The 12270-nt window shown below is 45.9% G+C and overlaps 1 non-coding gene across 1 annotated transcript; it reads right to left on the minus strand.

Annotated features, from left to right (window-relative positions):
- Positions 1–5106: 5106 nt before the first annotated feature.
- Positions 5107–5178, minus strand: trnag-ucc (transfer RNA glycine (anticodon UCC)). The gene has a single exon. It is a non-coding gene; the product is annotated as a tRNA-Gly (tRNA).
- Between the last annotated feature and the right edge of the window lie 7092 nt (positions 5179–12270).

Raw genomic sequence — 12270 nt, forward strand, 5'->3', positions numbered from 1 at the left:
TGAAAATAATCAACAATAAAATAGTTCCCAAACATCAGATCCTGAACAGACACTGCAGGCTGTTGGATTTTGTTCTTCATTTGAACTGGTTTCTGACGGATCCTTTCTCGCTCTGTTGCAGTTCCTGTTTCCGCCCAGTAGATTTCACCAACCCCCAATCAATGGAAATTCCACACCAGCCAGTAATTCTTCACCTGATATCGGACTGAAGAGACAGTCGATACCTGCAATACTTGACCAGCTGGAAATACATTTTACCACAGCTCACATCAGCCTTTGAGTAAAGTTAAATAATTCCATTAAATCAGAGACCTGACAACCAACTGGGCAGGAATGGCAGCTTAATATTCAAGTCTATAAGATCTTTAGAAAGAACAGGGAAATAGGGAAAGGAGGAGGAGCAGCAATATGACTGAATGTCAATATTACAGCAGTTCAAAGATAGAATATCAGTGAGGGTGAGCGGGCAGTGTAAACACTCTGAGAGAGACCCATCACAACTGCCCCCACTGTACTCCTCCAGAAGGTATAAGAAGGGCGAGTGCGGGAGGATTTCTTCATTCTTTGTGAAAGTGTTTGTGAGATTGTGGAAATGTCTGGAAGAGGAAAAACCGGCGGTAAAGCTCTGTCCAAGGCCAAGTCTCTCTCATCCCAGGCCGGACTGCAGTTCCCTGTTTGCCGTGTTCACAGGCTCCTGAGAAAGGGGAACTATGCTGAACGTGTGGGTGCCGGAGCCCCGGTCTATCTGGCTGCTGTGCATCAAGTATCTGACGGCTGAAATCCTCGAGCTGCCCGGCAACGCGGCCCGGGACAAACAAGAAGACCCGCATTATCCCCAGACACCTGTGCAGCTGGCCATCCGCAACGACGAGGAGCTCAACAAGCTGCTGGGACGTGTGACCATCGCTCAGGGTGTTGTCTGATATCCAGGCCGTGCTGATGCCGAAGAAAACCAGCATTGTAAGCTCCAAGAGCAAGTAAACCGGCCAAGGCTTAATCTGATAACCCAAAGGACAGGACCAACCTTATTGAAATCTTTGAAGAAGGAACAGAAAGTGTAGACAAGTTTAATGCAGTAGATGTGATATACTTGGGTTTTCCGAAGGCCTTCTATAATGTACCACATTGTAGACTCATGGCTAAGTTCAGAGCACGTGGAGTCAGGTCAGGTGGCAGAATGAACAGTAAGTTGGGTACAAAATTGAAAGCCGAGAATAGAGGTTACGGGTCGCTACTCAGAGTGGCAAAACGTGGGAAGTGGAGTTCCAGGTGATGGGACCACTGTTCTTCACAATTTACATGAACGATTTGGATTCGGGAATCGGAAGTACAATTCCAAAATTTGTGCACGACACCAAATTGGGGGATTTAGTTAATACAAAGGAAGAAAGCATCACAATGCAAGTGGCCATTAATAAACTTGCAGAATGAAGAATCAGGAGGTCACACATTGCTTGGAAAATAAGAGTCCAAACGGGATAGAGGAGCAAAGGGATCTAGTGGGACAGATACACAAATTACTAAAAGTAACGACCCAGGTTAATCAGGTCATGAAAAGACAAATCCAACACTATGATTCATTTCTAGAGGGATAGAGTTGAAAAGCAAAGAAGTTATGTTAAACTTGTATAGAACCTTGTTTAGACCAGACTTGGAATACTGCGAACAGGTCTCGTCTCCATATTATAGACATCGGGGCATTGGAGAAGGTGCAAACAAGATTCACAAGGATGATACCAGAAATGAGAGGATATTCTTATCAGGAAAGACTGAACAGACTGGGTCTCGTTTCAGAATAAAAGAGAAGGCTGAGGGTTGATCTGATCGAGGTTTTTAAGATAATGATAGGGTTTGTTCGGATAGATGTAGAGAAAATGTTTACACTTGTGGGGAGTCCAAAACTTCAGGTAATAAATATAAAATATTCACTAATAAATCAAATAGGGAATTCAGGAGAAATTGCTTTACTCAGAGAGTGGTTAGAATGTGCAACTTGCAACTACGAGGTTGTATCTGAGGCAAATAACAGAGGGACATTTAAGGGGAAGATAGATCAGCACATGAGGGAGAAAGGAATAGAAGGATATGCCGATAGGGTTAGATGAAGTAAGGAAGGAGGAGGCTCATGAGCAGCAGAAACGCCGGCATAGACTAGTTGGGCCGAATGGCCTGTTTCTGTGCTGTAGGTTCAATGTAACTCGATGTAAAGGCTCCTTTCAGAGCCACCCTCTGTATCTGTGAAAGGGCTGGTTACTGTCTGAAGGGAGACGCTGATATCACGCTACCAGTGTGGCTCTGAGCTGCTTTTGTCTCGTTGTGGAGGAGATGAGGTATTAATGGGACTGGAGTCGGGGCAGTGACCACAGTCCGGCACTTTAAACGGTGACTTTTTGACCCCAGCCCACACATCACCAGATTTCTTGTATTTATTTAAACTACTTGCCATGCTGGGCTCGTAAAGAATCACCAGAACTGCTTGTCTAACCTTTCTACATCTGTGGAATTCAGCGCTTCGCTCCATTTCTGTTCTATTTTGTTGGATTATTTACATAACGCATCAAACTCACTGGGGAATCACTGAAATGTAACTCTGTACAGAAACAAATAACAGTGAATTGCCTGGTGCCCAGGAGATCAGGAACATTACTCGCCTTTCGTCCTGTTAATGAGTAAACCGTGTTTAGAGTCCACCGACCCGCTTTGGTTCCATATGGGGGATGAAACAGAGAAATCGGGAGGGGAGGAGACAGTCAGAGTGACAGAGCGGAGAGCGGCCTCTGATCTTCCAGCTCCACCTCCAGTTCTCTCCATCCGACAGTTTCAAACCGTTTATCGATAATTGAACCGAACCTCAGCGCTCCGCACAAACCCTGACAGACCCGGGCTTCATATTCAAGGGTTCCCAAAACCCGAAGCTTTCAAATAAGCCCCGTTACAATGAAAAATCGTTAATATTCCTGACTAAATACAGTCCATTCAATAACAAGTCAACTCGGCTCCTCCATTTCAGTCTGTTTCCCTGTTCTATCTCCCCACACATCCCCTCCCAGACGGGTTCAGCGTTTTACAAACACCTTCTTCCAGCTTATTTGGAGAATCTCATGTGTTGGGGTTTGAGTTATGACGCGGAGATTCTCCACCAGTGTTACCGTCTCACAGAGACTCTCGCCCTGAATCTGTGAAAAGATTATGACCATGAACTGGGACTGGAGCCGAACACATCCCCAGTTACAGTGAGGCCCGGCCCGGACATCTCATTCTCTCTATTTTATATCAGACAGTATCCCACTTTCATGTCCAGCAATAGAGAGAGAGAGACAGTATCAGTCTTAAACTCCCTATCTGTGTCCAAATCACGCTCAATAGCAGTATCCACCTTCATATACAGCACCAGAGAGAGAGAGAGGGAGGCAGACACGGTGAGAGAGACAGAGAGAGCGGTGAGACACAGTGACAGACAGACGTTAACAGTATTAGTTCCAGACTGACCGGTAAAGTGCCGTTTTATCCAGAAAGATCGCGTTGGAGAGACAGAAGATGCCATCTCATCTCTCACTGATATTGTACAAGGATCAGAAACACTATTAATCCCACACTCAGGGACAGTACAGAGAGGGACAGAAACAATGGGCCACATTTAACCCTCTAATGCCTGTTGTACTATCTGCAGTTTTACAGCTCAGGGCTGTTCGATATTAGTCTCAGTGATCTACAGTTTCACTCCGGTTAAATTAATCTGCGACTGTTGCTGCCTGATATTAACCCTACACGGTCCCAGCAAATACACCCACTCCCACTTTCCTCCCATGTTTCTCCAGGATTGGTTTGAGAAATCCTCTCTCAGTCACACATTATAGGGGCCATTAATGAAGAGAATCCTTTGGCTGATTTCATAGCCGCTCACTTTATCTCTGAAAGGCTCTTCACCATGAAAAGACCCCGAGAGAAACAGCAGGGATGGAAACATGTAGTTTAATAGTTGGAGATTGTAAAGTCAGTCTGGATTCCAGCGTTAGGCACTGGTGGAATCCCATCTGTTTCCCATTCTGGTGCCTGTTCCTGAACTGCCTGTGGACCCCATTCCCTCTGACCTCTCCCCCAGCCCCACTTCCTTTGCTCAGACTCGGAAAAATTCCACTTGGGGAAAGTTTCCATCGATTTTTGGATTGGGAATTGTGGGCGCCATTCCCTCAGTGAGCGGAAGAAGATGGTTTAAAACTGCCGGGAATGGAGAGATCACGGCCACCGGCGGAAGGGAGCAAAGAGCAGCCTCGTTTCAGCAGCTCATCGCTTCGGGACCGTGTCCGCAGATGGGCTCAGAGATCGGCATTGAGTCGGGGGGAAGTTCAGGGGGAGTCCGGGGGATGTTTGTAAGAGGCGGAGTGGATCAGGAACTGGTCCCTGAACATGGAGTGAGAGGGGGAAGGGAGAGGTCATTCTCGGGCTGTGTGTGGACAGGGTGTGTCCAGGGGAAGCGAGAGAGAATGGGAAGAACCTGCTATTAAAATCATTGCTGCTTTCTCTCCCCAAACCAGTTGTGAATATAAATCAACGACTGAGCATCCACAGCCCTCTGGGGTGCAGAGAATTCCAAAGATTCACGATCCTTTGAGTGAAGAAATGTTTCCTCATGTCGGTCCTAAATGGCCGACCGCTTATCTTGAGACTATGAGCTCTAGTTCTTGACTCTCCAGCCAGGGGAATCAGACTCTCAGCATCTACCCTGTCAAGCCGTCTAAGAATTTTATACATTTCAATGCGATCACCTCTCATTCTTCTAAACTCCACCGAATATTAGCCAATTTTACACAATATCTCCTCGTACTCCAATTGCAGCAAGACCTCCTTACTCTTATATTACAACACCCTTACAATAAAGGCTAACATATCATTTCCCTTCCTCACTCTCATTCGACCCTTGGTAACTCAATATTTCCAGCATGTTTTTCCTCTTTTCCTTCTGTCGGGAAAAGAAATGAAGGTTGAAAACATTTGACTATAATTACACCCGATGATGTTTCGGAAACAATATCGAACTGAACTGCATCAAATTCGATTGCAAACTTAAGAGTTTCTGATGGAAATAAACCAATAAGAACACTTAATTGCGATGGCCGGGCGTCGAACCCGGACCAACTGCTTGGAAGGCAGCTATGCTCACCACTATACCACCATCGCTGAAAATAATCGAAAATACAATATTTCCCAAACATCAGATCCTGAACAGACACTGCAGGCTGTTGGAATTTGTTCTTCATTTTAACTGGTTTCTGACGGATCCTTTCTCGCTCTGTTGCAGTTCCTGTTTCCGCCCAGTCGATTTCGCTAACCCCCAATCAATGGAAATTCCACACCAGCCAGTAATTCTCCACCTTACATCGGACTGCAGAGATAGTCGATACCTGCAATACTTGACCAGCTGGAAATACATTTTACCACAGCTCACATCAGCCATTGAGTAAAGCTAAATACTTCCATTAAATCATGACAGAGACCTGACGACGAACTGGGCAGGAATGGCAGCTTAATATTCAAGTCTATAAGATCTTTAGAAAGGACAGGGAAATAGGGAAAGGAGGAGGATCAGCAATATTACTAATGGTCAATATTACAGCAGTTCAAAGATAGAATATCTGTGAGGGTGAGCGGGCAATGTAGACACTCTGAGAGAGACCCATCACAAGTGCCCCCACTGTACTCCTCCAGAAGGTATAAGAAGGGCGAGTGCGGGAGGATTTCTTCATTCTTTGTGAAAGTGTTTGTGAGATTGTGGAAATGTCTGGAAGAGGAAAAACCGGCGGTAAAGCTCTGTCCAAGGCCAAGTCTCGCTCATCCCGGGGCGGACTGCAGTTCCCTGTTAGCCGTGTTCACAGGCTCCTGCGAAAGGGGAACTATGCTGAACATGTGCTTGCCGGAGCCCCGGTCTATCTGACCGCTGTGCATCGAGTATCTGACGGCTGAAATCCTCGAGCTGGCCGGTAACGCGGCCCGGGACAACAAGAAGACCCGCATCATCCCCAGACACCTGCAGCTGGCCATCCGTAACGACGAGGAGCTCAACAAGCTGCTGGGACGGGTGACCATCGCTCAGGGTGTTGTCTGAAATCCAGGCCGTGCTGCTGCCGAAGAAAACCAGCATTGTGAGCTCCAAGAGCAAGTTAACCGGCCAAGGCTTAATCTGATAACCCAAAGGACAGGACCAACCTTATTGAAATCTTTGAAGAAGGAACAGAAAGTGTAGACAAGTTTAATGCAGTAGATGTGATATACTTGGATTTTCCGAAGGCCTTCTATAATGTACCACATTGTAGACTCATGGCTAAGTTCAGAGCACGTGGAGTGAGGGTCAGGTGGCAGAATGGATAAGAAGTTGGCTGCAAAACTGAAAGCCGAGAATAGAGGTTAAGGGTCGCTACTCAGACTGGCAAAAGGTGGGAAGTGGAGTTCCAGTTGCTGGGACCACTGTTCTTCACAATTTACATTAACGATTTGGATTCGGGAATCGGAAGTACAATTCCAAAATTTGTGGACGACACGAAATTGGGGGATTTAGTTAATACAAAGGAAGAATGCATCAAAATGCAAGAGGACATTAATAAACTTGCAGAATGAACAATCAGGAGGTCACACACTGCTTGGATAATAAGAGTCTAAACGGGATAGTGGAGCAAAGGGATCTAGTGGTACAGATACACAAATTACCAAAAGTAGCGACCCAGGTTAATCAGGTCATAAAAAGACAAATCAAACACTAGGATTCATTTCTAGAGGGATAGAGTTGAAAAGCAAAGAAGTTATGTTAAACTTGTATAGAACCTTGTTTAGACCAGACTTGGAATACTGCGAACAGGTCTCGTCTCCATATTATAGACATAGGGGCATTGGAGAAGGTGCAAACAAGATTCACAAGGATGATACCAGAAATGAGAGGATATTCTTATCAGGAAAGACTGAACAGACTGGGTCTCGTTTCACTCGAAAAGAGAAGGCTGAGGGTTGATCTGATCGAGGTTTTTAAGATAATGATAGGGTCTGTTAGGATAGATGTAGAGAAAATGTTTCCACTTGTGGGGAGTCCAAAACTTCAGGTAATAAATATAAAATAGTCGCTAATAAATCAAATAGGGAATTCAGGAGAAATTGCTTTACCCAGAGAGTGGTTGGAATGTGGAACTTGCAACTATGAGGAGTAGCTGAGGCAAATAACAGAGAGGCATTTAAGGGGAAGATAGATCAGCACATGAGGGAGAAAGGAATAGAAGGATATGCCGATAGGGTTAGATGAAGTAAGGAAGGAGGAGGCTCATGAGCAGCAGAAACGCCGGCATAGACTAGTTGGGCCGAATGGCCTGTTTCTGTGCTGTAGTTTCAATGTAACTCGATGTAAAGGCTCCTTTCAGAGCCACCCTCTGTATCTGTGAAAGGGCTGGTTACTGTCTGAAGGGAGACGCTGATATCATGCTACCAGTGTGGCTTTGAGCTGCTTTTGTCTCGTTGTGGACGAGATGAGGTATTAATGGGACTGGAGTCGGGGCAGTGACCACAGTCCGGTATTTTAAACGGTGACTGACATACCCCAGCCCACACATCACCAGATTTCTTGTATTTATTTAAACTACTTGCCATGCTGGGCTCGTAAAGATTCACCAGAACTGCTCGACTAACCTTTCTACATCTGTGGAATTCAGCGCTTCGCTCCGTTTCTGTTCTATTTTGTTGGATTATTTACAGAACGCATCAAACTCACTGGGGAATCACTGAAATGTAACTCTGTACAGAAACAAATAACAGTGAATTGCCTGGTGCCCAGGAGATCAGGAACATTACTCGCCTTTCGACCTGTTAGCGAGTAAACCGTGTTTAGAGTCCACCGACCCGCTTTGGTTCCATATGGGGGATTAAACAGAGAAATCGGGAGGGGAGGAGACAGTCAGAGTGAAAGAGCGGAGAGCGGCCTCTGATCTTCCAACTCCACCTCTAGTTCTCTCCATCCGACAGTTTCAAACCGTTTATCGATAATAGAACCGAACCTCAGCGCTCCGCACAAACCCTGACAGACCCAGGCTTCATATTCAAGGGTTCCCAAAACCCGAAGCTTTCAAATAAGCCCCGTTACAATGAGAAATCGTTAATATTCCTGCCTAAATACAGTCCATTCAATAACAAGTAAACTCGGCTCCTCCATTTCAGTCTGTTTCCCTGTTCTATCTCCCCACACATCCCCTCCCAGACGGGTTCAGCGTTTTACAAACACCTTAATCCAGCTTATTTGGAGAATCTCGTGTGTTGGGTTTGAGTTATGTCGCGGAGTTTCTCCGCCAGTGTTACCGTCTCACAGAGTCTCTCGCCCTGAAACTGTGAAAAGATTATGACCATGAACTGGGACTGGAGCCGAACACATCCCCAGTTACAGTGAGGCCCGGCCCGGACATCTCATTCTCTCTATTTTATATCAGACAGTATCCCACTTTCATGTCCAGCAATAGAGAGAGAGAGAGAGACAGTATCAGTCTTACACTCCCTATCTGTGTCCAAATCACGCTCAATAGCAGTATCCACCTTCATATACAGCACCAGAGAGAGAGAGGGAGGCAGACACGGTGAGAGAGACAGAGAGAGCGGTGAGACACAGTGACAGACAGACGTTAACAGTATTAGTTCCAGACTGACCGGTAAAGTGCCGTTTTATCCAGAAAGATCGCGTTGGAGAGACAGAAGATGCAATCTGATCTCTCACTGATATTGTACAAGGGTCAGAAACACTATTAATCCCACACTCAGGGACAGTACAGAGAGGGACAGAAACAATGGGCCACATTTAACCCTCTAATGCCTGTTGTACTATCTGCAGTTTTACAGCTCAGGGCTGTTCGATATTACTCTCAGTGACCTACAGTTTCACTCCGGTTAAATTAATCTGCGACTGTTGCTGTCTGATATTAACCCTACACGGTCCCATCAAATACACCGACTCCCACTTTCCTCCCATGTTTCTCCAGGATTGGTTTGAGAAATACTCTCTCAGTCACACATTATAGGGGCCATTAATGAAGAGAATCCTTTGGCTGATTTCACAGCCGCTCACTTTATCTCTGAAAGGCTCTTTACCATCAAAAGACCCCGAGAGAAACAGCAGGGATGGAAACATCTAGTTTAATAGTTGGAGATTGTAAAGTCAGTCTGGATTCCAGCGTTGGGCACTGGTGGAATCCCATCTGTTTCCCATTCTGGTACCTGTTCCTGCACTGCCTGTGGACCCCGTTCCCTCTGACCTTTCCCCCAGCCCCACTTCCTTTGCTCAGACTTCGAAAAATTCCAATTGGGGAAAGTTTCCATCGATTCTTGGATTGGGAATTGTGGGCGCCATTCCCTCAGTGAGCGGAAGAAGATGGTTTAAAGCAGCCGGGAATGGAGAGATCACGGCCCCCGGGGGAAGGGAGCAAAGAGCATCCTCGTTACAACAGATCATCGCTTCGGGACCGTGTCCGCAGATGGGCTCAGAGATCGGCATTGAGTCCGGGGGAAGTTCAGGGGGAGTCCGGGGGGCTGATTGTAAGAGGCGGAGTGGATCAGGAACTGGTCCCGGAACATGGAGTGAGAGGTGGGAAGGGAGAGGTCATTCTCGGGCTGTGTGTGGACAGGGTGTGTCTAAGGGAAGGGAGAGAGAATGGGAAGAACCTGCTATTAAAATCATTGCTGCTTTCTCTACCCAAACCAGTAATGAATGGCCCTGGTTTAGTTCCAGCCTCACCCTATTTATTGTGATTGGACAGTGAAGAGTGGAAACAGAGCCGGACAGTAAGGATGTGGGGAGTTATACAAAGAGCATCTATTGCAGGCATCAGGTGAGAAATGTGAAGGTCACATTTTAAACAGCGGCTGTTTGGTTTCGGTTGAACGGTTAGTCCCATGGGAGAGGAGATTAGAAACCTGACCAGTACAAAGGTCCATGCCCCATCGGGTAGTCCCATTCATGGATCAGTGCAGGGGTTGGGCCGTGTCTGGATGTCATTAAATTGTTGTAAAACAGCCCAACACAACTGGTATGCAGAAGCTGAGTGCTGAAGTACTGCAGTGGAGTCAGACACTTACACTGTTTGTATCACTGGATTTCATTTGTGGATATTCAAAATGATCATGAACATAGATATTAAAGTCATGATGTGGAGATGCCGGTGATGGACTGGGGTTGACAATTGTAAACAATTTTACAACACCAAGTTATAGTCCAGCAATTTTATTTTAAATTCACAAGCTTTCGGAGATTTTCTCCTTCCTCAGGCAAATGTTTCAAGATCTCCTTGAAGCCTACGCATTTATACATATTGAACAATAATACATGGTGTTTACAGACTGCCCCTGCAACTGGGATCTTGGGTTCATGTCACGCTACACGTTACCCTGGTGGGGTAACGCTACATGTCACGCTACACGTTCGCTGGTGGGGTAACGTGTAGCGTGACATGAACCCAAGATCCCAGTTGCAGGGGCAGTCTGTAAACACCATGTATTATTGTTCAATATGTATAAATGCGTAGGCTTCAAGGAGATCTTGAAACATTTGCCTGAGGAAGGAGAAAATCTCCGAAAGCTTGTGAATTTAAAATAAAATTGCTGGACTATAACTTGGTGTTGTAAAATTGTTTACAATAGATATTAAACTGATCACTTCTGTATTTTCTACCTCACATGTTCCTGAGTAACAAGAGATAATTTTCTTTCTACAGGCAAACCCTTGAACGATCCAGAATAAATGTGATGCTTCCTCCACACGAGGCAGAAGGAACAATGCAGCCAGCTCCTTCTCACACACAGTAGGTATATTATCACTCACAGACCACAGAGACACAGACAGGTCATCAGTTCCACAGTCTCAGACAGCAGAAGTAGTCAGTCCCACACTGATCACAATTTCCAGAGACACATTTTCAATCCAACAGTCAAGCAGAGCAGGTGAGGTAGACACTGTTCCATTTCCCCCTAACTCAGTCCCGCTGACAGGTAGATACAAAAATCCCAGTCCAAAATCACACGCTCAGAGTGAAAGGCACTGTGTCAATCTCACAATAGAGCAACATTAGCTACGAATTAAATACCAGATAGAAATCACACATGGTACCCGATTCAAAGGTACAGAATGAATCCCAATAATGTACCCCGAGATTCAAACTGAATACTGGCCCAGAACTCTCAGACACATGACTTTAATACATGCAATATCCATTCGAAATGTGTATCATATGACACAAATTGCACAAAAGTCCAAAACTCAGGTAGAGTATCAGAGTGAGAAATATTGAAAGATAGTAAACCAGAGAAAGAAATTAGATATCTGTTCAGAATGTACTCGTAGAATGAGATTTAAAGATAGAGTATCAATTCTTTTAGTGCAGACTGAGATACACATTATATACCAGTCCAAAAATCTCATACACAAAGAGCAGGACAAATCCAATCCGGCCAATTACCGCCCGATCAGTCTGCTCTCAATCATCAGCAAAGTGATGGAAGGTGTCGTCGACAGTGCTATCAAGTGACACTTACTCACCAATAACCTGCTCACCGATGCTCAGTTTGGGTTCCGCCAGGACCACTCGGCTCCAGACCACATTACAGCCTTGGTCCAAACATGGACAAAAGAGCTGAAATCCAGAGGTGAGGTGAGAGTGACTGCCCTTGACATCAAGGCAGCATTTGACTGAGTGTGGCACCAAGGAACCCGAGTAAAATTGAAGTCAATGGGAGTCATGGGGAAAACTCTCCAGTGGCTGGTGTCATACCTAGCACAAAGGAAGATGGTAGTGGTTGTTGGAGGCCAATCATCTCAGCCCCAGGACATTGCTGCAGGAGTTCCTCAGGGCAGTGTCCTCGGCCCAACCATCTTCAGCTGCTTCATGAATGACCTTCCCTCCATCATAAGGTCAGAAATGGGGATGTTCGCTGAAGATTGCACAGTGTTCAGTTCCCGTCGCAACCCCTCAAATAATGAAGCAGTCCGAGCCCGCATGCAGCAAGACCTGGACAACATCCAGGCTTGGGCTCATAACTGGCAAGTAACATTCGCGCCAGATAAGTGCCAGGCAATGACCATCTCCAACAAGAGAGAGTCTAACCACCTCTCCTTGAAATTCAACGGCATTACCATCGCCGAATCCCCCACCATCAACATCCTGGTGGTCACTATTGACCAGAAACTGAACTGGACCAGCCATATAAATACTATGGCTACGAGAGCAGGTCAGAGGCTCGGTATTCTGCGTCGAGTGACTC

The sequence above is a fragment of the Heptranchias perlo genome, unplaced genomic scaffold (genome assembly GCF_035084215.1).
Source record: "Heptranchias perlo isolate sHepPer1 unplaced genomic scaffold, sHepPer1.hap1 HAP1_SCAFFOLD_52, whole genome shotgun sequence".
In the NCBI taxonomy this organism is placed as follows: Eukaryota; Metazoa; Chordata; class Chondrichthyes; order Hexanchiformes; family Hexanchidae; genus Heptranchias; species Heptranchias perlo.